This window comes from Pseudopipra pipra, chromosome 1 (assembly GCF_036250125.1).
Source record: "Pseudopipra pipra isolate bDixPip1 chromosome 1, bDixPip1.hap1, whole genome shotgun sequence".
NCBI lineage: Eukaryota > Metazoa > Chordata > Aves > Passeriformes > Pipridae > Pseudopipra > Pseudopipra pipra.
The window spans coordinates 38,920,182-38,947,821 of record NC_087549.1 but is presented as its reverse complement, the minus strand read 5'-3'; the positions used below and the strand labels follow the sequence as shown (position 1 = coordinate 38,947,821).

Below are 27,640 nucleotides of genomic sequence, written 5' to 3'. Positions count from 1 at the left end.
GACCACTTTGCTGTTGCATTCAGTGGGTAAAATTGACCTTTTCTTGTTCTGGTTTGAGTTTGTGTGGGTAAAATTTGCTTGACCCTGTCAAAGATGTTATTTACATGTCAAATGTGCCTCTCAGACCAGCAAAAGAAATTGCTGAAGCTATTCCAATCCCTTTATTTAAGATTTTGCCTTCTTGACTCCTCTATAACTTAGCAAATTACCCCTTCATGCGTGCAAACTTCATCCAAAAGTCAATGCATGAGCTTCTCTCCCCATTTGCTCAGTCTTGGTCTGAAGCAAAATTATGCAACACCCGTATGACTAATCTGTTGTGAATAAAGCCCAGAGTTATAATTTCTGCCTGTTCTCTGAAAGTGGACTTTTGAGGATACTCCTTGAATACTTTATGCCAAACATGACTGTTTGGATATTCATGCAATTAAAAGAGGGGCCTCCAGTGCTTTTGGCAGCTCTGTTTATAAGTCCAGCTGCATTTGGCTTCATTAATGCTGCAACCTCATTTTTCCTCTGATTTCTTTTCCTCTTTCTTTTAAAACCAAATGAAATGACTGACTGAGATAATTTAAATGATCTATGCATTTGTCAGTAATTACACCTATTTCTCCAATTAATTTGCTTTTAAATCTCACATCAAGTAATGTCAATTTTGTCACTGACCTTAAACTCAACATTTTAAATTCACCACCACTGGTAAATAGTGCAAGGTAACTCTGCTTAATGGCATGATATTATCCTGTATTGACAAAAGAAAGCAATTTTAAAACACTCTGGCACATTCCAGCAATAAGTCAGTAAAACAAAGGGAAACAAAGGAACCGTTGTTTGTGTGTGAATTGTGAAGATCTCATATAAGGAATCTGGCTCTTGTTTCAGTGAGTTTTTTTGGTGTAAGGTTTTTTTGTGTCTCCTGCGTACATGATTTTACATGCATTCTGTTCCACAGCACTAGCATTAACAAGGCTGATTTATAATAGCTGTTTTCTTTAACCTAGACTTCACTGAAATGCACAGCCCCAGGCATGCTCACCTCTGCCCCAGGGGAGCAGCCGTGAGTTGCCTTTGCACATGTACTGCGGGGTCCCGCTTCCTGGGAGCGTACAGCTTAGCCTTTCCACACACTTGATGTTCAGCAGTTCTTCCCTGGATCAGTCCCATGGCATGCTTGCAGGGAATCTGGAGCTTCCAGGAATTGCTGGACTTCCAAGGCTTGTGAAGTAGGTTTGGTTATGGGTAGTGGTTATGGGTATTGTTGGATGTTTGTTGTGCAACCGATGACAAACAAAATTCTCATGGAATACGATGATAGAAAGTGGGACATGGATTCACCCTAGAACAGTGCTGACAGCCTTATAGTATTGGATTTGTCTGTCTGCTGCTCTAGGATAAGAATTTGAGGTCAGTTTCACAGAGTTCTCCCCTAGTTCTCAATCTAGATTAAAATTCCCATACTAGGTCTTCCAGATTCACTTGATTCCCAGCATGCTACTTACTGTTGTATTTAACCCTACACACTACTGTGAGATTTAGTCAGAAAACCGTACTATTCATACTGATACCCTCCTTTCCACCCTTTCCATCTTCATTTTAGATATGAAAAATGGATCTGCTTTCAGGTATTTGGCTAGAACTCTTTTAAAATGGCCACGTGTCCGTCTGAGGATTATTGAAGACCTTTTTTTTTTCTATCATAACACATAACAGTTCTTGTTCCCTGTCTCTGCATGACGATTTCCCCCCTTTTTTTCCTGAAGCACTCATCCTGTCATTTAAATAGGATAGGGACAGGGACAGCCTTACGTACAAATTGACCTTCACTCTTCTTTACACTGCCAATATATTTATTTACTCTTCACTATTTTCTTCAACTATCTGGAAAAGGGATGAATAATGAGTTTGCAAAGTTTGTGATGATAAGTCAGTCAGGGTAGACTGGGGCAGACTGTGGAATTACGGGTGTATTTTATAACAATGAACACCTGGGTAGGTAAAATGAAATTCACTGTGGCTAAATAATAAAGTGGCAAGCATGGCAAACAAAATTTCAACTTCACTAATACAGTGATGCGTTCTGAGCTGACTGTTGTTACTGAGAATGCAACCTGAAAGATTTTTCTATCACAGTGTTGTCACTGGTCACTAGCAGTCAAAAAATTATTTAAAGCTTTAGGAATGATTTGAAAGGTAATAGAAAACCAGAAAAAAAATTATGCCAATGAATAAGCCTGCCATGTTTTTTCTAGTACATAATATAGAAAATACTTTGCTAAAGGGAGCAGGAGATAACATAGCAAACTAAAGAAAACACGGGAAAAAAAGAAGGAAGAAGGATGAAGCTGTGTCACTCCTTTTTCATGAACACAAATATACATGTGGCAATGGTTCAAAGGTCCACTGGGAAAGTTTAGTCTGGACATTAGGAAGAAAGAGGGTGGTCAAACACTGGAACAAGTTTCCTATAGAGGTTACCAATGCCTCAAACCTGTCAATGTGTAGGAGGCTTTAGGACAATGCCCTTAATAATGTGCTTGAACTTTTGACCAGCCCTGAAGACAGCTGGACTAGGTGATCGCTGTAGGTCCCTTTAAACTGAAATAATCTATCCTATACACACATGCACACACACACAAAAGTTAGAGCAGGCACTGCAGTGTCAAAATTATGTCTATTTACTCCTAAAATTGATAGGTGATAATTAATAAGAGCTTTAAAATGTTAGGACAGATGTCTTCCCCTTCCTATCTTGCTTAAATGTTTTGCAGCTGCTTGGTTTACTTTCAGGCCATTATAATAACATTAGTGTAATGTGCCCTTAAAAATGCAAGAAGAGCCTCAGGCACAGTTGCTTGTATTGTTTCTCTACTGAGACCTCTGCACAATCTGCTGGATTCCCACCTTCTCAGCCCAGCTCCATGTCCCTTAGTTACTGCTCCTCTCCTAATCACTTGGAAGTTTCAGAACAACCTGAAAAACAAAGATATCTGTTTTTATGGACTATTCCTAATGCTGTGAATCTATTCCTAATGGACTAGTATGAAGATACAGATCTCCAAAGCCCCCTGCCTGGAAGTGAGGTGGCATGTTGCCGCCCTTTTGCTGTTTGTAGACATTCAGGGGACTTTTAGCCTTGCATGAAGGGTTCACTTTTTTATTCTGTAAAATTTTATGAGAGACATGAAATGGTGCAGTCTGGTGGATAGGAAACAGGAGAAATAGCACAGATAACTGCATTTCTAACCTTTGTCTTGAAAACTTGGACAAGTTCATTTCAGTTTTTTGTCTGGAGGAAACACTTGAATAAGGCTTTTACACAAATCACTGAGATGAAAATGGTGCATGAAATTTAGGATAATCCATCTTCTCTTTATAAACAAAACTTTCCACCGTCATTTCAGCCAGCATGAGAAGGTAGATGAGCACTCTTTATCAGCTCCAGAGTGGAGTCAGCTGCTTTCCTCCTGTTACCCCCCCAGGTGCTCTTGGAAGAATCTTTTGCACCCTTAAACAAATCCCTTGAGTAATATCACAAAGTTTGTTCATATGGGTGAACTGAGGGAGCAGCGGCCAGCAGTAGGGTGAGTGGGGATGGGGGAGGAGGGGGTGGAAGGGAGAGTCACAGACAATTCTGTGGCATTTTTCTATGTACCACTGCAATGCAAATATTGTTTGTGAAACACTTGCAATAAAAGCCATAAAAAACAGAGCACGTAAACCTTAAGTGATTTGAATCTGCACTGTTCTTCATTATGATGGGCAATATGAATTTTCTTCGACTGCAGAAAAGGATTCACATTTTTAAAGGTATTTTTCTTTCGTTAAAATATTTATCCCCTGTGCAATATAACATGGATGGAGACAACGAGTTAATGTCAGCTTCTAGATTCTGCTTTTAACTAATTTGACAGTTGTTCATAACAATACTTCTGGGAATCTGGGTATGTCGTATTTGGTTGCCATCAACAACTCACAAAGTCCTTACAAACAGAGGACCTTGGTCCAGTCACCTGTGTTGCCTTGCTGTCATTCTGCTGACATCAAACAAATGATTCTCAGTTTATACCAATGTGAACAAAGTAGTCTCTACCCAAAAGCTGTGAATCCTCACTGTGATCACAAAGTACATAAAAAATTGACAGATTGGGAACTGAAGATTTGGGGTGTCCAATAAGAAAAATATTTTCTTAAGCATTCTATAAAAATTACAATTTTTAAATACCTAATATCACATGAAAAGTCAGAAATTCAAATAATGTCACTAATAGGTCTGCCTTGAATCTCCCTTCCAGCATACCTGTACTTTACTCACGTCCCATTTTTCACCCAGTGGTGTCAATAAAAGACTGGAAGTTGACAGCCTGGGTCAGATCACTCAGTTCTGCCTCTGGCAGTTGTCAGAAAGGAATATGTCACAGGGTCCCTCTAAAAACAATGTATTTCCATCTGTCAAATCAGCAGCTGAGACTGGGCCAAAGAGCCTTTCCACCCATTTGATTTCTGTGGCCCTGCATTTGCCAAGCATTCAGCCACAGTACATGGCCTGGGCTTATGGCATCTGGGAAATCTCATGGCCAAAAACTGTGTCCAGAACTGTTTAATTATCAAGATCAGATGAATTCTGCTTGGCATTACATGAACATGTGGACAATTTATTTACTGTTACAAATGAAGAAGAATAATATTTCTAACTCTGGTCAAGATGTGTCAATGCACTAAATACAATGTGCTTTTCCAGTGAGTTTTGATGTGTTGTGCTAGGAGTAGGTAAAAAATCTGTGGTCATGAAGTATCCTGCCTTTGTAAACATGACTCTGGAGGACCTTTTTGTCCTGCTGCCCTTTCTTCTATGAATTAAATAGTCCCAATTTCTCTATCAATTTACATGTTATTTCACATCTAAACTTTAAACCTTGGTTTCATTTCTGGAATTCACCTTATATTAACTTCAGTGAAAAGGGAACATAGACTCGACAAGGGCACTTGGACAGCAATTCTTGTGTTTTATTAACGTTATATTACCGGTGTTAGAAGGATTAGGAAACAGACCAAGCTTCCCACCCTACTGGTAACATGTGGCCCAGACTAGGAACACCTGCTCAAAGGAATTTAGGAGTTCTATTATCATTAAAATCCATAGAGACATAGGCTCAAATGGCTTCGGGATTAGGCCCTGCATGTAGTACATTGATGATAAGATGACAAGAAATTGTTGCAAGACTATGTTACTTTTATAAAATATTCAATATATATACTTTTAATTTACTTACTTTGAAACATTATCAAAGTATGACATAGAAAAGAAAAAAAAGAAATGAAATTAAATATTTTCATCATTACCCATTGATTTGTTGCTTAATTTTGTTAACAATCTAATATTTTGCTTTCCAAATCCTACCTTCCAGCTAATTTGTTTTGACATATACTGAAGCATGGATTGCCAGATGTTCATTGCCACTGACAATTTTACTGTTTAGTATTATACATCAGCCCTATGTAAACATCCTTTAGGAAGAACTCTCCTGAACTAAAAACCAATTACTTTCAATATTTTCTCTTGCCTATAAATCTTGCTCCATTTAATTATATTTATTTATTTTATTTCATATTGCCTTCATAAGATGTGAATTCTTCAAGCCTTTAAATTTGTCATGAGTTCACAATCAAAAGATTGTTTTCTTGGCATTTTGACTTTCTGCTTTATACTCTTTCTTGCAAGTACCTAAATTTTTTTTGTTTCATCTGTAATCAGGCACATCAAAGTTGTTTCCCTCTAATTGTCAGAGCTGCTATTTGAGTTTTGTGATCAGATATTTGGATGCACTTAAGGCTAAATGAAATAAATTGCTAGGGGGAAGCAAGAGAGAAAACAAAAGCTATTATGGAATAAAAACACAGGAAATGAGAGACAGAAATATCACGTAAGAGTACAAGGATGAATTGTACTCATGAGTTAAAAGAATTCAAACTATATACCTTTACTAAAGTGAATTTTGAATGAAAATTGATGTGGCTTTACAGGCAATGTGACTTTTTAAATGGAAATCATTGGAGTAGGAAATATGCTGCATATGTACTTCTACCCTTAAATATTTTGAACAAAACCCCAGTGAGCCTGATCATTTAAGATTACTGATACATAAGACAGCACTTATATCAAAACCAAATTATAGTTGCTCTGTGATAGGCAAGAAAACAAAAACAAGACCCAAGGTATAAGTCCTGTTTCCTCTTAAATTAAGTTAATAATTTTACCCCTGAATGGAAATAAATTTATACTTAAATTTACAAACTTAGAACAACATGTTTTGCACTTTCTAAGAGAAGGAGCAAGAAATACATCCTGTGGTTGATGAAGGCTAAGTTCACATCACATTTATATGGAAAACAATTATTAAATGAGTTGTGCATAGAAAGAAATAAGCCTTGGTCAGGCTGTAATTCCAGTTCATGTTGTCTATTACGACAATGACTCTTTGTATTTGTAAGCCCACAGGCCCCTGCATTCAAGTTGCACTGAGAAAGACAGCTAACACTTTTAAATGCATTAGATGATCTTCCATTAGATTGAACTAATGTTGTCTTCTGCAAAAACACAGAGCATTGGCTTATTTGCATGCAATAAGGAGCTATATCTAATCACAGTAGCTGAACTGACTTGCAGATCGAGTCATGACATGTCAAGAATTGTCACTGTTTTGTTCATGTCAAAAAAGAGCCAACTACTATCTTTAGGTTTTTGAGCCGTATTCAACTTTAAACAAAAGCAAACCATTGAAGAGTATTAGGAATAATCAGGTCTAGAAAGAGGTTGAAAACCAGAAAAAAAACAAAAAAACAAAACCTCCCAAAAAACCACCAAAAAACAAGACAGTTGAGTTACAGAAGACTGTATAAACACTTCCTGGGAAGCAGGATAGACTTAAATCAAGCAAATTTTTCCTATCTGTGCCAAGTCTCTCACATTTTCCTTCTGGACCTGATGAAGCATCAGGCCTCTAGGTGTCACAGGCTCCCAAAAGGTGACCCAAAATGTCTGTGACAGTTAATTCTGAGAAAAACATGCAGGTCCTCTTTATCAGGGTTCAGTCCTTGTTGCTGTCTGACTGTGTGGATGTGATCAGGGACTGGATCAGCTGGGCAAGGGAAAAACATGTTCTATGAAGCAAAGTGAACACCGAAAATTTCAGCTTTGGAGGATGTCTGAGGTGTCATGGAGGTCCACTAAGATGTTTGGGGGATGACTGAAGTACATGACATACAGGAAGAGGGTGAGAGAAATGTGTTTGTTCACCCTAAAGGAGAGAAGGGTAAGGAGAGATATTATTACTGTCTGCAACTACATAGAAACGATGGAGCCAGACTCTTATTGGAATGGCACAGTGATAGGATGAGATGGAACAGAGAGAGGAATTCATATTAATGAAAATTCCCACTACTCACTAAAAAATGTCACTGTGAAGATAGCCAAGACAAGAGGGCATGGTCTCAAGTTGTGCCAGGGGAGGTTTAGGTTAGATATTAGAAAGAATTTCTTTACAGAGAGGGTAATCAGACATTGGAATGAGCTGCCCAGGGAAGTGGTGGATTCTTCATCCCTGGAGATTTTTTAAAAGAGACTGGATGTGGCACTTAGTGCCATGGTCTAGTAACCACGGCGGTAGTGGATCAAGGGTTGGACTTGATGATCTTGGAGGTCCCTTCCAACCCAGCTGATTCTATGATTCTGTGATTCTAAGCACTAGAGAAGGTGACACAGTCGGTCTGTGAGAACTCCATCCCTGAAGGTACTCAAGACTTGGTTGTATGTGGCCCTGAACAACCAGATCTAACAGGCCCTGCTTTGAGCAGGAGGATGGAGAAGGTGGCCTCAGGGGTCTCTTCCCACCTACACAATTCAATGAGTCTTCCTCTATCTGTTTCTGTGCCTGCACAAATGGCCACTACACTGCAACAAAAATACTAGCCCAGCTGCCATATTCCCCTTCTGCTCCCTGTGAGACTGTGTTAATACCATGAGTGTCCACAGCATTTTGAGAATACTGATAGTGCACAGGACACTACAGAATTACTCATGCCATCTGTTTTTCTATTGTTAAAGATTAAAAATAAAACTCTGAACATTTATTATGTTGGCAGACTAAAAAACACAAATTGGTATTTTGTATTGCCTCACTTAAGTAATTATCAAGTGTCCAAAAAAAATGTGGGAAAGGAGAAAAGGGGAGACAAAGCCTATCTTGCATTACACTAAATGGTAATTTAAAAGCAATTTCCACAGAGCTTATCTCATTCCCTGTTATTCTAACCAAATCCTGTAGTTTTCAGCCCAACTTTGTCCCTTAAAAACTAGGAATTGGTCTTCTCAGTAATCCCCTGGAAAGATCACCATCTCTCCTGTCTTGGGGTAAAGAGTCTTTATCCTGCATTAGGTGCAACTTTTCATGGAAATTTCCAACCTTGGCAAATCTCTGGTAATCCTCACGGGATATCCAGGTCTTTGCTCTCTATATAGATGATGTATACAACCCAAATACCTTCAAGCCAAAGGCATATGTCAGAGCTCCCACTCTTGGAGTATCCCTTTCCATCTCTTTTTGCTTTTTGCCTGTGAGCAAGCCGTTGTTTACCACACTACTCCAGCCCTGCCTGATCCTGCTTCTTCATCATCCCAGTTCACTGGTTGAGCAAGCTGACAACCTCATACCCTTTTCTAACTGGGAGCGACTGGCCCATGCATTACTTTGCTGTATCAAGTAGCTGGCTGGCCATCCAGCAGATGACATTACCTGTACCCCAAATAAAAGGAACAAAAATAATTTCTGGATTAATAATTAATCCATTGGTCTGTAGTTGAAAAGCAGGTTATTCAAAACAGATGTTAGGAATTCAGGATTGTTTTCTGCCATTATAAAAATTAAGGATGTTGATTCACAGGAATGAGTTAAGAGCATGAAGATCTCTTGTGGCCAGGGAAGCTTGGACTTTGCTCTGAAACTGATTTGTAGTACTTCTCAATGGAATAAATCTCCTTGCCTCTCCTTGCCTTTACATATTATGTTGTGGTGTAAAATGGTTTGGAATGAGGTCTCATTTTCCGTCATTTATGTTTACCGCACAAGTGCTTATTGCAGCAGGAATGTATCTATTAGAAGTATGGCCTTGTTTCAGGCATTTAATTTGAGGCCACACAGAGTCTAAAATAAAGGTAATGGATTTCTTTATGCTAGACTTTCTCCATTCAGTGTGGCATTAACAAGGCACCTTAGTGACTATACTCCGGACTTTTTTATTATTAAAATTTTATTATTATTATTCTTTACCTATCTCTTAAAGCCCACTGTTCAAAAAACAAGTGTATGTAGACAAGCTGTTATACAAAAAGAATAGCGTGAAGGGAAAGAAATTGTCTTTGACAAATTAATTAAAACGTACTAACTAATTATTAATAAAATGTACTTTAATGAGAGCTTAGACATTCCCTGTCTGGAAGTGTCATTTAAAAAAATGGAAATTCCAGTTAAATAAACCTTTTATGAACAATTAGCAATTACATTTTCTGTTTCCCTGAGCAGAATAATGTGTACCTGCAATATTCATGTGATTAGTCCAAGCATGGGCCATGTTTGAGATGCTCACACATATCCTTCTTAGTACTATCAATGAAGATGTGACTGTAACTCTTTAGCATATTGGCACTTTGAATCTAAAAACTGTTATGGCCATAAAGCCTTTGAAAGGAGCTAGAACTAATAAGAAAATTCTGCACATTAATTCAAAGGTAAGATTAGGTTATATACCTGTCTAGGTATAAAAACACAGGGCACTTGAAGTAACATCATTGCTTATCTTTTACCAAGATGAAGTTTTCCCAGCCTTCTCTTCAAAACAGAATAAGAATTTAAAAATTGAATTTGAAAAAAACCAAACACCAAACCCTGTTATCCTTCCCTTCTTTTTTTCTTGAACTTTCTTAAGTAACATGGTATACATATTCTTGATAACAAATTGTGATGCTGTTTTATCTCACCAAGAGCTTTGAGGTCATGCTTTCAAATATGGTTTGGTAGCATGCGCATAGAAATTTACACTCATTTATTTCACTCATCTACATTAAGAACAATACAATTTAAGACTTATAAAGAAAACTGAAAACGCAAAAGTATATTCATCTGATTTTGCTGAAAAAAAAACCCCTTGAAAAGTATCAGTGTAAATACATTAGAATTGTTAAAGAGCTTGGAATTTATTCCATTAATACACTTGCATGTATTTTTCTTGTGATCATGGCCACCTGATTTCACAGAGGTCAGAAATGAAAACTCATTAGTTGCCTGCAGTAGGTTTTAGGCTAAGCAATTGTATGCAGATTTGCAGTAATGACTATCTAGGAAAATCCAGGCATGTGTACAGAAGTACTAGGAAGTATCCCTGCCAGCATGGCTTCACAAGGCTTCACTCTTTTTAAATAGAGTCCATGTGAAAGAAATAAAGACACAGGAGTTGTGTTGGAGACCACTGTTACCGTGAGCTGAACCAGGTTGCATTTGTGGTAAGAGAAGGAGTATTCCTACACCTGAGAAGTCACTCAGAGGACTTGTTCTTCTTAGCTTAATATGGCTGGGACCACAGCTTTTATAGGCAGCAAATCATCAAAGAGTACACTATTGCTGAGAACTTCCAGCCTTGGAAAGGAAATACTCTGGTAACAGAAAATTCACCAAAGCTTCCAACTAGTTCACCCCTATCGATCATTATTGTCTTTCCTCTTAAGGTGAAGTATATAAGCCATCCCATCAGATTTTGATGTGAAAACTAAATTGAAGACGTACTTGTCTACTGAATCAAATACTTACATATTTCCCTAAAATATGCTTTCTATATCCTTATTTATTCCTATATTCTTCTCCAGTGCTTTCCTACATTATCAAAATCTTTCTTGAACTGGTGGTGTTTTTCAGCAGCAGTTACCACAGTAATAAATACAGAAATACAGAAGTTCCAACAATGTACTTCATTGTTTAAACACTGGAAGGCTGCATTAATCCTTTTATTCTAGCTGAGTATCAGTCATCACCTGTAGGTTCATTTCAGGATACATCTGCAGCTCAAGTTCTCTGTTGTGCAAGTGTGTTTATGTTATTTCCTTCTGCCTTTATGTCTCCAATCTTGTTCTACTGATCAAGACATCATTTTGTACCTATCAAAATGCCTTACAAAGTTCTAGGGATATTCCATCAGTTTTATTTGTATCTATTAAACTTACAAAATGACTGTTTTCTGGATGCTTGTGTTATTTGTTCTATTCTTTCAGTTTTTTATTATCAGACGAACATTCTGTTTATGTGATTGAGATCAGTGTCAGATTGACAAGCCTGGAACAGACTGTGTTGTTCAATTTGTTTGTTTTAAATTTCAAAACAATTTAATCTTCCAAATTTCTAAAAACCATTTCAAGTCAACAAAAATTACTTAGAGATTTCTTCAGCGTTTTTAAAGCTCCTAAATGCAATTTTTTGTATTTACTTTTTAAAAATATCTGACATTTATTGTTTTGGGTTAAAATAATGTTTGTTTAGCATTATCATCAGAGAAAGAGAGGAGTTACTGGGCTATATTGCATCAAATAACAACTAGAAATGTTCAGCAAATACTTCTACTTATTCTGGATCACTATTGACAATTCTACCATACTCCAAATAATCAGATAAAAGCGTAGTAGGAAACCTTCCCATCATTAGTTCTTGTTCTACTAGATAATAGAAGTCTCTATTATCAGGTTTCTCTTCAGAAGGCTTTTCTGACACAGTAATTAAGCCATTACTCAAGAGTTTCAAGGTAATCAAGGGAGCTCTTTAGAAGTTTGAGCACACAATCCCAGTATAGCAGCTTTTATTCTGCAATCAGGCAGCAGAAGCCATACTTGCCTATGCTTCTCACATTCAGCAAAAACACTGAGGTGTGGTTTAGCCTAATCCTCCTTCAATTGCCTTCTGCACTAGGTGGAATTAGTTACTGTCGCTGATCTGATCTGCACTGACTGTTTTTGAACACCCCCAAACTCATTTAGGTCTCTTCCTCCACATTAACCCTTGACAGATATTTCAGCCAGAGGAAGACAGTCCTGTTGAAAGCCTGGGCTGAAGGTAATACGGCTATAGAAAAGCAAATGGCAAAATAGAGGAAGGAATGTGTACATGAGGAAAAATAGAAATACTTCAGAGAGTAGTTGGTGAGAAGAACCAGGTAAATTGCATGATTCCCCTTTGAGAAGGAGGGTGAAAGTAAAATAGCAGCAGAGTATGTTGCCCTGAAGTAAGAGAAAGAATGAAAAAAATGCTAAAAGAAATAACAGGTGATGAGAAAAAGAACAATACCTGATATTTCATAAAACAACTTCCAGCCTCTCCAGTTCTGATGAAATAATTTTATATGAACATCGATTATTTTTGCATTTCATATAAAGCTGCTCAAGAAAACAGGACTTTGAGGGTAATTAATGTATAAATCCCAAGTGACAGCACAGATCTACCTAAAGTATCAAAGAACATATGATTAAACTTGGCACTCAACTTCCTGGCTTCAAATCTCCCTAAAGTGTGAACTTTGAAGTCCAAATTACACAGGATACCAGGCTTCTTGAATTTTTACTCCATACAAATGTTACTTAAGAAATACCAAACCAAACCACCACCACCACAAACAACAAAAAACAACAACAACAACAACAACAACAACAAAAACAAAGAAAAAAGAAAAACCCCTTAATTTCAGAAAAATTTTTGGTAGAGTACCTCTGCACTTCTATTGCATCTTAACTGTATATCACATAAGCATCACTGGGACCAGCACAAGCAAAAGGTGAACACATCAGCTAGAGGCAAACTGCTTGGGGTAAGCTCATTTTAACTCATGAAGATTGTCAAATAAATATGCAGGAATCACCTTCCTTGAACACCTTTTTCCCACAAAGAGAATGCATGAAAGAATAAAAAAGAAAGGTAGTCCTGGATTTTTTATTGGTACAGATACATTTAAGACTTCCTTAAGTACTTCTAAATCAGTTAGGCATCGCGCAAAATGACTGCATCAATGAAAGGGATGTGCTACAGGTCTCTTACTTGGGTTGTGATGGTAGATGCAGGCATAGTTCAGGGGGTGGACATCAGGTTCATTATATGGATGGAAGTTTTTTGTTTGACAATACAATATAGCTCAGCCTGAGTGCCCAGACTCTCTCATCACACCACGGTTCCTGCCTGCCTCCTTCTGCCCTCCCAAGCTCTGCACAAGTAAGAAGAAAAGGTCTCTTGATTACCATGCACTTCTAGTCCATAGAAAGCAAACTGGAAAGCATCTGTAATGGAAGTAGGAGTATTGCAAAGGGCTTGCTCTATTTAGCTTGATTTATGTTTGAACCTCAGCTCCAAAAATTGTCCCTGTGTGGGGTAAGGTGAAGAGGCAGTGGGAGAACAATGAGCAAGACCGCTGGTCTCAGATGTCTGTACTAGGTTTTTATCCTTCCCTTTGTTAAGAGATACTAGTGGATAGCCATAATCATCATGGCTGGGCTTCGCGAACGAAGATTTGTGAAGGGCTGTACCCACGTTTTTTGCAAGCGCGTTGATAGTATTGCACACAAATCAGGTGGTGCCTATTACTTTGGTAGTGGGGTACCATGGCATGGATAGAGCAGACAAATGATGATGGACCGTGTGTTACATGTGCTGGAGCTATGGGTTAGGTGCCACGGTTGTGATCGGCAACTCTGGGGACAGGAGATGGACCTAAAAGGCAGGTGAGGATGGACTCCTTCACCTTGAGTGCTATTGCAGGAACAGCATTCAGTAACCTACTGAGAGGGAGCGATTGTGCCAGACTGAAGAGAAACCCATAGGGCACCTTCCAGTCGTAACCATAGTGCATGGCAATTTAATCTGCAGAAGTCTGCCCAAATTACATTCCTCTTTGTCTGCAGGGTCTGAGTGATATCCAAGGTTTCTGCATCTTTATTGTTACAATGTTATGAGAAAATCATGACTGCATGAAAAATATACAAAGTTTTCATTATTCAGCTTGCTTCTTTCAGGCTGAGGAAAAAATTAAATGTTCATCATTTGTCCTGTATAACATAATCTTGACTACAGAAGGTCTCTTCATCTCTATGCAATTGTAATGGGAAATGATACATCTTCTACTACCCTTCTGCAGTTTGCACATGCTCTTTTTAAACCTCAGGAGACTGCCACTGGCCCGTCCAGGTCCTGCTGGTTGGCATCCTGTCCTTCCAGTCTGTCAACAGCACCACTCAGTTTGGTGTCATAAAGAAGTTGTCAGAAGTGGGATTCGAACCCACGCCTCCAGGGGAGACTGCGACCTGAACGCAGCGCCTTAGACCGCTCGGCCATCCTGACCTGCCTGGATACATAGAAAATTCTGTTCCAAGGTTATATAGATCATTTGTAATGACTTACGAAAGCAAATTCAGGTATTAGCCTCCAATGTGCCACAATTGTTTCTGCAAGCAGTAAGAGGATAGTATAAATATTGGTTTGGTTTTCCTTTTTGGTGTTGGTTTTTTTTTTTTTTATACAATTGATGTATATGATAGTATTATTTGAAACTCCTTAAAAGAACAGTTGAGTCTCTCCTATTATTAAGATTAGTCTTGTAGATATTTGAAACCAACATTTGTAAGAACCGACATAAAAAATATATGTGACTCCAGGCACACATGTTAACATAGCAGCTTTTAAGACACTAGTAGACATTTTTTTCTTTATAATAGCATCGCTTGCCAGGCATGTCAAAAAACCTAAAAATAATTTACCAATTGGCTTCTTCTGTATGACATGAATAGATCAAAAGTTAAACAAAATGCTAAGTACACATGATGTACTTTTTTCCTGGCTTCTCCAGGTTAAATTCTTCATTAGTTTGCTGTTTGGATGAGATTCTTGCTGTGAGTATGAAGAATAATGAAAAATTTGCGTTACTTGTGTACTCATACTAAGTCTGACTTTCTGTGTTTGTTTTTAAATAAGCAAGTGAAGTCACTGCTCAGGTTTATGAGGAACCAAACAGGTAAGTTAGTCCCACTGTTGCTGATACAACTGTAGTTGAGAGAATTTGACTGTCAGATGGTGTAAAAGCTACAATTTTTCTAATTTTCATCATCCCACTTTACCATTCCTGGCACTACTTTCTTCCAATGTTGGCATAGCTTCCTTGCTCAATTTAGCTTGTGCAACGCAAATGAAATGAAATCATCCTTTGAGTCCAAGACAGGATTTTCATCTCTCCTGTTTTGCTCATTGGTCCTCAGACAAGATGTACAATGGGAGCCAGAAGAGACTCTTCCCCAAGCTCGTGTGGAGTTGTGAGAACTGATGGTCCCTTCCCATGTCACCTAGCAGTCACTGAATACAGACAAGATCCTGGAGATGTCATGGACCAAACGCAGGGCTGGGAAGGTGAGCAATAAATTATTCCCTGGTGTGTTTTGGGGACAGAAAAACTGTTCCTGGAGAGAGGAGGTGTGCTTTGATGTCTGGAAGCAACCCCAACAGCAAATTTGGTTATAAATGCACTGCTAGGGAGCTGGATGGAGGGTTAGCTCAGAAGCCAGTGTGCACAGCTGCAGGCTTCAGTCCCAGGGTTGTCTCTTAGTTTAAGAGAAAAAAAAAAAAGAAAAATCTACTTGGTCTGTTTAAAAGAGTGCAAATTCACCAATATTTTCAATCAATTGATGTTATTATATATTCATCCATTTAAAGCATGGCTTTTCCCTGCCAGTGGCAATCAATTTGTGTCTCAGAGAAAGTTGTGGCCTCAACTAAATGTTGCATCCCAATTTCAAATGTTATTCCCAAGGAAAGACTTATGCAGATGCTTTAATTTGGGTATAGAGCACTACTAGGGGATTGAAAATTTATGATTTGTCAGGTCTGATAAACAGGATGAAATAGGTACTTTTAATATAAGGATTAACTGTTAAATCATCACTGTATGACTGTACAGAGGCTCAAATGCCATTCATAACAGAGATACTTTACTGAACTTTAGTCTATGACATATGTTTTAACTTCAAATAATGTTTAAGTGAAAAATGGCAGATGAGAGGGGTTTTTTTTGACCTAAGGCCTGTGCTACAGTTTTCATAGTTTTCCAGCTTTAGTTAAATATCAGCAGGAAGTTGCTCACTAACAACCTAGTTTCAAACTTATTTTGCAGTTCTTGCAATAGGTTTGGAAATTGATGCACAAAAATTCATGACCTGTCAGGGAATTAAGAATAAACAATCAAAATTGATCCTTACGTGGCTTTAAAGTCTCACTATTTAATTACTTGAAGAAGACCTTAATACATATTAACTATTAACATTTTCTTTGCTGCAGGCCAGTACCTTGTTTAGTTAGTCATTTTTATTCCATCAAAGTATTCTTTCTTGTTCACCTTAAATGAAAACCTATTTTAGGTAAGCTATAGAGGAAACTGTCTATAAAACTAGCAGAGGAATAATTATAGCGAAAAATGGGATTTAAAATTGCTGAGAATTTCAAATAATAAAATATTAACACAAATTCATACGAACTTTCCAAAAGCAGTGCATACACAACACGTCCAGATGCAAATGCATAATGAGTGCTAGAGGGTGATGCTAAAATACAGCCAAAGGTCAGTAAAGAATATAAACAAAGAAAAACCTATGCCTAAAGTTTAGGGAATTTATGTAATTTACATTTCAATGTCTCTTGTGCCAATGACAAAGCTTTATTATGAATTTATAGATGACAATTTCTGCATGGGCCTTGACGCAACTGAGTTCTCCTCCTGGTTATCACCAGGATATTGTGTGGAACCGGGATTTGTCAGGAAGTTGGTGTTCCACATACCAACAGGGTAAGAAACTTTGCCTCAGTCTAAACTATTCAGGCACTGAAATTGTATTTTCTTCTGGGCTGTTTTTCAGACTGAAACAAAAGCTAATGTGTGAGTCTCGCATTGAGTGCACAAAATGGAAAGGTGAATTTCTCATCAAGCTCCCAAACCTCTGTGAGGCAAATCAAAATTCAAGAAAGACTGACAGTCAAAACTTTAAAGAATAGGAGAAAGTGCAAATCTTGAATTGGAAAAACACTTCCTAACATTTCTGTCAGATATTAATCATAAGTCTTTTGTTTTCATCCCTCTTCTATCAGGTAAAAAATCATATCAGGAAACCAAATTAAACAGTAATAAAATATGCAACAAGCCTACCATGGTACTGCTTTCCAGATATCAGAATAAAATTTAATCAACATCAGTTTTCATGCCTATTTCTCTGACCTGTTTAACATATTGTTATGTCAGTGATGGTTAGAATGTTTAGGCCACTCTAGAGAGAGAATAAAAAAATATTTAATGTATTCTCATCACTTGGAAAATTGTTTACCTACACTGAATAAAAACATCTTGATTCAATGTTAATCCTACTGTCATTTTCTTGCTCATAGGGAACACATTACATTTTTCATGATTTTATCTCAGGTTGCCAAGGTGACATTTACTTTTTCACCTCATCATCCCCTGATTGATTACCTTTCTATCTGATAACACAGTCCTGATTCCTCCACAGTTCTGTTCCTTTTGGCTACTACTTTTTCCTATTTGGTATTACTGCCTGTTATGTTTCCATGGAGTCAGGAAGGCAAAAATCACTTTGTGGGAAGGGTATGAAATTCCACTGAAGTCTGTCTCACTCCCTTACTTATGTTTTCTCATCCGTGAATAGACTTTTACTGAGGCAGCTCTGGGAAAGGGAGGTCAACACCAGCTCCTCTCCTTGCTAGAGTTTCTCTTCTATTCTTGTAGACATTAACAGCCACCTGCAGAGCGCTAGTGCCCGGTAGTCCTCCTATAAGCATAAGGTGGGATGTTTTTGAATTAATATGCCTGTTCATCTCAACAATTTCTTACATTTTGATAACTAATGTAGCAATGTGTCTTTGTTGTGGTTTAACTCCTGGCAGCCACCAATCCCCACACAGCTGCTCGCTCACTCCCCAGCCAGTGAGATCGGGGAGAGAATCAGAAGGGTAAAAGCTGAAAACTCGGGGTTTGAGATAAAGACAGTTTAATAGGGAAAGGAAAAACCTTGCATACAGGCAAAGCCAAACAAGGAATTAATTCACTGCTTCCCTTAGGCAGGCAGGTGTTCAGCCATCTCTAGGAGAGCAGGTACTCATCACATGTAATGTTTACTTGGGAAGACAAACTCCATCATTCCAAATGTCCCCTGTTTCTCCTTCTTCCCCCCACTTTATATACAGAGCATGATGTCATATGTTCTGGAATATCCCTTTGGTCGGCTGGGGGCAGCTGTCCCAGCTGTGCCTCTTCCCAACCCCTATGCACCCCCAGCCTCCTCACCAGCATGGCAGCATGAAAAGCAGAAAAGGCCTTGGCTCTGTGTAAGCACTACACAGCAATAACAAAAACATCTCTATGTTATCATCACTGAGTTCAGCACAATTCCAAAACTTAGCCATGTACTAGCCACTATGAAGAAAATTAACTCTACCCCAGCCAAAACCCACACAATTTTTTACTCATATTTTGGGAAAAACTGTCTCAGTAGTAGCAAAACTGGAGTTACTAAAGTTGTTTTCCAGTTTTGGAAGCTCTGCTAGTACTTCTTGTGCACCTCATTAACCACCATGCAACTCCCAGACACTATCTAGCTTCTGCTCAGCATGAAAGACAGGTTTACCTGCTAACAAGAATGTGTTTGGTTTTTTTTTTTTATTTCTGTGTAAGACTCTCTACAAATTTCTGTAAATCTTTGTAGATCAATCTATATATCTTCTAAAGCAGCTATTAATACTGCTATTAATATCACTGCTTTCAAGCAGGTTCAAGAAGGGGATAAATTGCTTTTGAGCATTCCACAAAATTTAACAATAACGCGAGAGAATAATAAAGTAATTTCCCAAGGTAGGGAAGGTGGGAGGCAATAAGAAAAGGAAATCATGTGTTCTGCTGTAAAATGTACTATCCTGTGTCCATTATCGTGTATATAGAAAGATTGCTCCCTAAGACCACAATATTCAAGCTTTATTAATTGATGAGGAAGACTATCTATTAGTCTCAGACCATGCATCTAATAACCCTTTTTGAGGCTATTAGATTAATGTTGGTTACTAATTCTCTTATGTCTGGGGATTTAGTTCCTTAGTAAACAGCATAATCCTGTGATTCATCCTAGTATGGTTTTGCCAAAATAATTGCAACTTGTATACCCTTTAGTTTAGGTGACCTCTATCTGTGGACTGTCAAAGTATTTAAAAATTTGAGGTGGTACAACTTCAGTCCTTTGGCTTATTAACAGGCATGTTTTGTGACCAAACATCTGTCTTTCATTTGATATAGCTGCTCTGCTAGAAGGAAACAGATTCAGGAAGATCTTCGTGAACCAAAGCAGCAAAAAAGTTTAACTATTGATATTAAGCCTACCATATTCAAAAAAATCTTGTGAATTTTGAAAACTTCACAGATTTCAGTTTTCGTGCTTATTCATTGGAAAATTTTCAGTGAAAATTCATTATTCCCTAGTCCTTGGTTTTGAAATTGCAACTATACTATTTGTAGAGGAAAAACAATGGTGTGGGACCTAGCAGATGTTTGAAAAATGAATAGTTGAAGCAAATGGTACACAAACAGCCCAAACCACTATTCAAACACATTGGCAAGTAGTTGCTATTAAAAAAGACATTTGTAAAATACTGTTTGATTTTGCCATTTAGTTTGATCTCCTGATAATAGCACAAACTAAGAATAAGAAGCAAATAGATTACACAAATTTAAAATTTTATGGCTTCTTGGGCAGCATTCCAATATACATTGGCTAAATGCTAAGACGCGCAGTAGCATTGTACTCTTCATTATGCATTTGTTCACTGAAGTTTTCAGATTACAGGCATGGAAAATGCAAAAGTATAGTGACAGAGGTGGCACGAAATGGGAATCTGCACATGGCTATATCCGTGGCTTTTGTTCTTGGCTTTACAGAGGCGGTTTCTCAGGCTAGGAAGTTTACCAGTCTCCTCCTTTCTTTTTTTCTGAAGCAATAAGTGGTTGCAAAGTACGGTGTACTATCATCCTTTCTGGCTGAGAACAGGGATCAGTAGTTTGGCTTTACATAAACCACTGAGGAGAAAATACAATTAATTGGGAAACCTGATGTGGACTTGCAAAAGTAAGCTAGAGCTGAAACATTCCTGAGACACCTGATCCATTGAGTTTACTCTATATATACTAGCATGAAATTAACCTTTACCCTATGGAGTTCAAAATCACATTTTTCAACAAAGATCTGAGGCAAAATTGCCCAATAGTAAAGTGAGATATTTTCTTTTTAATGTGCAGCTAAAACGTTGATGTTATATCATTCATCAGATATAGTCAACAAGGCACACAATAAACCCCTTTTTGTGAAACCTGCCCTCTCTTTCTACCACACACCTTATGTTTTGTTATGTGTGTTGCATAATCACATGCTTCAGACAGTGGTTTTCAGGATCCCATCTGTTACATCACATAGAGAACAATTTTCTCTTCGGTGGGGCTTTAGTGTTTTAGCAAAGGATGGTGTTGTTAAGAATGAAAAAGGGATTCTGCAATCATAAATCTAGTTTTGAATTTTAGCTGTTCATCTTTTTTTTTTATTATTATTGAGATCAGACAGAAGCTTTTAAAAACAGAAAAATTGTTGGGTGCTTTCTGATCCATAATTTGGAGAGCCTGTAGAAGTGTGAAATTTTCAAAAAAAGAGTTTTAAGAGGAAAAAGGAGAACTTTTGATTAGGAAGTTACCCACAATATACATTCCAAAGGATGAACAGAGCAAAGTTGTTTATCTTTGAGGAGAAACAGTATTCCTTGGCTAATGTTACCTTGCTAGTCTTTCATTCTTGAAAAGAGAAGAAAAATTCTTCTAAGCGTATCTGTCTTATTTTCTGTTCTCTAAATGAGAAAAATCTGTTTTTCTACTGAAGTTCAGGAGAACAAATTAAAGTTAGTAAACACAATAGCTAGAGGTGACCTATTCGGCTTCTCTGGGAGTGTAATTTTTCAGTAGTCCATACGTTAAGGGAAACTATGGCAATGAGTAAATTTTCAGGAAATGGCTAGGATTATTAAGTCATCCTTTCATTAGATTTATGAACAAGTACAAGGTTTGTATTTCCTTGTGGTCCACCTAGCATTTTTGTAACCAAATATTAGGTAGAACAAAACTCATTAACTTGAACCCCAGGACAATATAGAAATAAAAGGTGAAAAAACGATAGAAAATAAGGTTTGTGTGTTTAATTTTTGTGGGGGTTCAATTTCCTTTTTCCCCTTCAAATGTGGCTTAGGGTTGTTGTTGTATATTATCTAACATTCTATTAGGCTAAAGACTAGATTCAGGTCTGTATTTGTCTTGTCTCTGTACTGCAGTTCACTGGAGCAGTACTTGCTCTTGGCACATGCTAATAATTTAAACCCAGAATTAATGCAGTGGTACTACTATGCCTGAAAGAAAAATTATGTTCAAGTGGCAGATGCTTATGACTCTACTACGATATTAGTTTTTCCTTCTTCATTGCTCTATATTTTATATAAAATTAATTATCCAGAAGAGTTTACAGCTATGTGGTTTGGCTCACCAGCTGCTTCTTCTGTTAATTTTACAGCAGGATCCGTATTTGTGCTGCTTTCCCACTGCACGCGCACGCACACACACACACATATCATCCTGCAATTTCTCTGGCATCTGGACATGGCCTACTGTGTAAGAGACCTGAGGCCTCAACCAAACCCATTTAAATAACTGGGGAGACTTCTGCTCACTCGTATAACTTTTGGATCAGTCCTGCAAGCTCCTAGCCGTACTATGGTGTCCTGAAACCCGTGTCTGAAATGCAAAGTGTGAGACTTAAACCTTTGAGTAACCCTGATTCCTTCAGCAATGCCTCCTAGTCATGTAACATGTTTACTCATTTTACCCTGAATTTGTGTCTTTGTAACATAATTTCTGTGCATATCCATTCATATGCGTTCAAAACAGAGCATTAATCTTTTCCTGTTAAGAAAAAATGCGTAACCGGTTCCTCATATTGTGTATGCAGTGCTTGCAACTTTTCCCTGTCTCACAGCAAGTTGCCCACTGTTTGCTGCTCTTTTATTTCAACACTGCTTTTTGAGGATGTCTGCAGGGATGGACTGTATGGCTCTTTTCCCTCTTAAACTTCTTTCTGAAGGAAAACAGCACATGCTGCAATGCTTACTGCTCCAGCTAGTCAATATATTTTGCAGCTTAATCTGACTTTGTTCTACTACTTGTACGCTTTAGCCAGCTAGCAGCCTGTATATACACTGGAGAATATTAATATCAAATATTCTACTCCCACTCAGGATCTGAAGCCCTGATAGCATGAGAACACTGATTTAGCTGTTCCCAACCAAAATCCTAGCCTGTTTCAGTTGCATTTAAATGGTCATAGGCAAAATGTACGTGAAGGTTCAGCTAAATTTGTACTGAACTGAAATATATGGATCTATTAGTCCTAAACTATGCTTACATAGATGGTGGGATGATGGAGTTTTTCCAAATTATTTTGGATTCTTTTCAGAATTCAGACTATCCAGCCAGTCCTGTCCTTACAATTCTGTGGGCTGATGTTCTGTCTGGAAACACTCTTACGTTACAGCCTTGCAATGGATCACCTTTCCCTTGCTCTCCTTGGATTTACCACCCCTCCTCACACTGTCCATGAAATCATCTCCTGGATAAATTTGGGCCTATTAAGACTGTTTTTGTTGCTGTGGCCCATTACCTGATAATGAAGGAATCCAAGAAGTTGAAATATCTTAATTATTATGAATCAAGATCCCAGAATTCAGTCCCCAAAAAGCAGGAATTAAAATACTTCTACCAATTAACTTTTTAATCTACATTTAATATTTTTAGTCAGCAAAAATTATTTGCGAGCTACAGTATGACGCAATTTTAGCGCTTTTTCAACTGAAGGAGATTAATCTTACCTTGCTTTAACCTGCAGCCCTCAAAAAATAATAATTATAACTTGGTTGATATGTGAATATGTTTTTCAAAGTAGAGAATTGTTTAGAAATAGCAAATTATTTTCAGGAGCTTAAAAGAAAATGTGTGTAAAACAAATTAAAAAGAGTAAGGGAGGACCTGATGGTCAAGAAAAGGAAAGGAAAGTAAAGTTGGAAAGCTTGATGTACCAAAACCAGCCTTAGTCAGTCCATCTTAACAAATATTCTTTAAAAATTACTCTACTATATGTGTTCCTGACCCTAAATGTCTCAAATTGCTCTGAGTCTCAGTTCTTTATGTAATCATCGTCTCTATCACCTTCAATAGTGAAGAACTCATTGAATTGAATACCCTGTGTTTTTTTAACTGTCTGCAACATGGGCACCATTTTTTTGCATATTGCCCTATGGGAAAGCATATTCTGGAATTATTTAGAAAAAATTAATCCTACAATTTTATGTAATCTCCCATGTAATCCTGGGAGACCAAAAACATCTAACTTGACTCCTACAGTCTGTATAGCCCACATAAAATCTCCAGTAATATATATGGCAATGAAACTTATTTTTCTAAGATATTCAATTTTGTGTAATTTGTTTTTTAAACTCCAGCATCTTTCATTTATCATGTCAAAGAAACTATTTTCTGTGCAAATTTTATTGTAAAAATGTAAATGGCTCAACTTTGTATTGTGTCTGGCATCTTTGTTCTTATTTTGTTCTTTTGTTTTCCCCTCTTATCAGATACTGTCTGCCTCTTCTTTTTATAAATTTGTCTGAAGCGATCTAATTTTTAACAGAACAGATTGCAGTGATGTATAAAAGCTATCCAGGAGTAACAAGCCCATTAACTTCTATGGTTCTGCTATTCTGCTCAACAGCTTCCTACAGTTCTTGCACACATAAATTTGAAATTTTAAAAACTGATCCCTTTTAATAATACATATTCAGTTTCCAAAAACAATACTAAAGCCATAAAATTTAGCAAATGCTGTCTAAGGATTTGTGGTGTGTACAAAAGATTGCTTGTGCCTTTCTCCCTTCAACTATATTTACACAACTCACAGAATTTGCATTATATTTCCAACATAAAGTATCAACTTAATTGCAGTTCTTATGTTTCTGAAATGATCATTTCACTTAATATGGTATGAAAAATTGTCTTTGTTTCTTCCTTTTTTGCTTATGGGAAGTAAGAGATATAATGGAAGCTATAAAATACAGTACTGGATCTTAAAAGGAGGAAAAGATAGAGAAGACTTCCTACTGACTGGATTTCTGTAGAATGGGAAAAAAATCAGAGAATATCACAGAAAATTTTCTGCAATGTAAAAAAAAGTTTTCTCATAAAAAGTTATTTCTCAGAAATTCCAAGAAAGCAATGGTTTTGTGACTTTGTCACAAAACTGATAAATTTTTCTCTCTCAAATCTCCAAGTAATTTTCATAATACTATTCTGACCAGCCTGACATTTTTTGAAAAGAATTAGAAAGTTTATGGGGTCATTCATGATCATTGACAATCGAGAACCAATTACAAGCAATCAAGTTACTCACAATATAAATGGATAATGACTATAAATAACAAAAGCATTTGTAATATCTGATAGACTTTTAAAATTTTCCTTCTAGTAAGGGTTGCTATTTTAATCTAAAGTAACCTAAATGTTTCAGTAAATTATGTCTTTCAAATCTGGGTCAAAGATCAGTGGTAGATTTATCATAAATTGTGTATATCTGTTTTGTCAGTGAAGACTGAAGAAATATATTCTCAAAAATGATTCTCTCCTGTTCAAAAGAAAATATCATAGAAAATAGCTTAATCACTTAGTCATATTGTTGACAGAAAGAGTATGTACAAGCAATTGTGACTGCATTAATTTGAATTAATATTTTGGGCCCATTATATAGTTCTACCATACAAGAAGACTGCAAGTAATTGTCTTCACCAGTGGTATTAAAAAAAAAATCCCTTCAACACAATGAATCAGTCATATCCAGGTTTAAGTTTTTAGCACAAAAATTGAATTAAATAACTGTCAAGAGATTATGAAGTATTAACTATGAGAAAGTTAAGCAACGCCTAAGTTATTTCAGGACCAGAGCTGACCTCTTCTAATACTGTATTTCTGTTAGAGTCTTCACCAGGAAAACCAAGTTTTTTTTAATCAAAATAAAATCCTTCTTAGGCTATGTCAATATTTAACCAATCTCTTGGGAAACCAAAAGCCATTAAGGATACACTTCCACATTTCAGGGAGTAACTAATCAGGACTACTTTGACACAATTTGAAGTGAACTTCCAATGTCCAGATACTTTAGGAAGATGCAAGCACACTGACACTGGGGAACAGCCGATGTTCAAGCTTTGACAGCTGTGCTTGAAACCTTAACTGTGCTTAACTGTGCCTGTAGCACGGTTCTGTTTAATCACCTCTGAGGAAATGTGTTTTACTTGTTTCAATCCTGTTCTTCTTACCACATGCTTTAGTGAGCTGTTTTTACTGTCAAGTGGAAGCTGTTACCCTTTTTCTCTTATACACGTGATTGTTTTTCTGGTTCCTTTCTTCTTTTCTTTAGACAATATCAATGGTGACATTATGGGGAACAACATCTACCAGGAAGCTGAAAAAAGCCAACAAACACAACAAAACTCTGTATTCCAACACAGAACTAGCAGGTTCATATCCTGTGTTGACGCTGTCCCTATCAAGGACTCTGAACAAGCTGTTAGTGCTGTCATTTGAAAGAGAACACAGGCCTCTTCAAACACTGCTGTGCCGTCCCACACAAAGGGCAAGCAAGCCACATCTTCTTTCTTTTGATACAGCTGCAGCATTATATGTAGAGAAAGACCCTTCTTGTGCAATGCTTGAGTAAGCAAACTCTGTGTGGACATTGGTGTGAGAGAATAAATATCGCTATTACAAGCTTCTCTCTTCTGTCATATCAGTTTGTAGAACTGAAAGAGAAACAAAGGTTAGTTTGAGGGGGGTTCTGCAGAACCCGTTCTAAGGGGACAGACATGAAGCAGATACGTAGGAATTGTCTTTCCCCGGCCTCCTCTCCAAGCCATTCCATAGCCTGGCCCATGGATTGATTGTGCTGTCATTGACACAACAGGGAGAGGCAGTGACTCTTCAGGCAGTGGCTCTCCTTGTGGTGGCAGACCCTGCATTTTCTGCTGACTGTAAACTAAAGTAAACCAGAGTAAAAGAAGAAAATAATAACACTGATAAAGCAGCCATGTGAACTCACCACACCCTTGTCCCAATTCACTACATTCTCCACTTGATGCATTAGCTATTAATGCCTAGTAGAGTTATGGGATGGGGAGCTGTAGCCACTACAGAGCAACTGATCGTGTGGTTGTCTTCTTCCTCCCTGACCTGGCATATCTATCGGATCTACAGGAACTGGGGGTGTTTGGCTCCATTTATCTCCTAGTGCACACCAGGAGCAGAGATGGGCAGCCAGTGTTGCCAGCTGGAGACTTGAACCACGCAGAGTCACAAGATTTGCTGCAGGCCAGTCCCTCTGCAGCCCCTGTGTCCCCATGCCCATGAGTGGCTATGGTGTTGGGTGTGCTGATGAGATTCCACTTTGACTAGGGTCATCTGAGAATAACTGGTTCATGTGCTCCAAGGTATTCTGGGGGTCAGCCATAGTGGATCATTGAGGAGATTCACTTATCCTCAGAAAAAAACAGTGCTAGTAGAGACTGCTCATTTCTGTCCAGTTGATCCACTCCTCCCAGGCCCTGTTGGTGTAATGTATAGATAGCTCTAGGGCCTCTGTGAGTCACTAAAGAGCTAGTGCTGAATCCTGCAGACTAAAGATTATTCTTATCAAACCTTTATGTTGCATTACTTTCGTGCCCAAACACATATTATTCAATGCTCTCTCCTGAAGAGTTTCCTGCTAGTGAGGATGGAGTAACAGGTCTTCAGCAACAGCAAGGAATATTTCCTGTCTCCCAGTATCAAAACAATAATATCCAGACAGATTTTTTTTTTTAAGGGAGTGGTGGGCAATATGAACTATTGTTGAAAAATCCCATTTAGTTTGGATCTAAGCATTGGCTACCTCAAAATCTTGTGATGTGCTCTACAGTTTGGGTAGAAGTCTATGTCTCTGTTTCCTTGAGTTATAGCCAGTGAGCAGATATACTCTCCAGGATGTTAAAACAGCATTTACCAGAATGAACTCAGTTCTGGTTTTCATTTCAGAGCTGATCAAATCATCAGAGAATGGTGGCTTGTAGGTTGTTGAGCAAAGGGTCTCCTCATTATACTGAGAGTCCTGGAACACAGTGCTAAGGAGTTCTAATCAAATATCTCCACATTTTTAAGCACTCTGGTAGTGCTTATCATGTCCAGAAGTATATTTTCAACAGAATCAGCTGTGTAGAGGTTCACAAAAGTTTTAACATTGTTTTTCCACTCATTGAGACGAAGAAATGCTACTTATCTTTTCATTTGCTTAATAACAATAGTTTATGGTTTATGTCGTATTTTATGTGTTGTTTATGTCTTATGTAGAGTAGGTTAGCAGCAA

The 27,640-nt window shown here is 37.7% G+C and overlaps 1 non-coding gene across 1 annotated transcript; it reads right to left on the bottom strand.

The window, feature by feature from the left end:
* Positions 1–14,331: 14,331 nt before the first annotated feature.
* On the bottom strand, positions 14,332–14,414 carry TRNAL-CAG (transfer RNA leucine (anticodon CAG)). The gene has a single exon. It is a non-coding gene; the product is annotated as a tRNA-Leu (tRNA).
* Between the last annotated feature and the right edge of the window lie 13,226 nt (positions 14,415–27,640).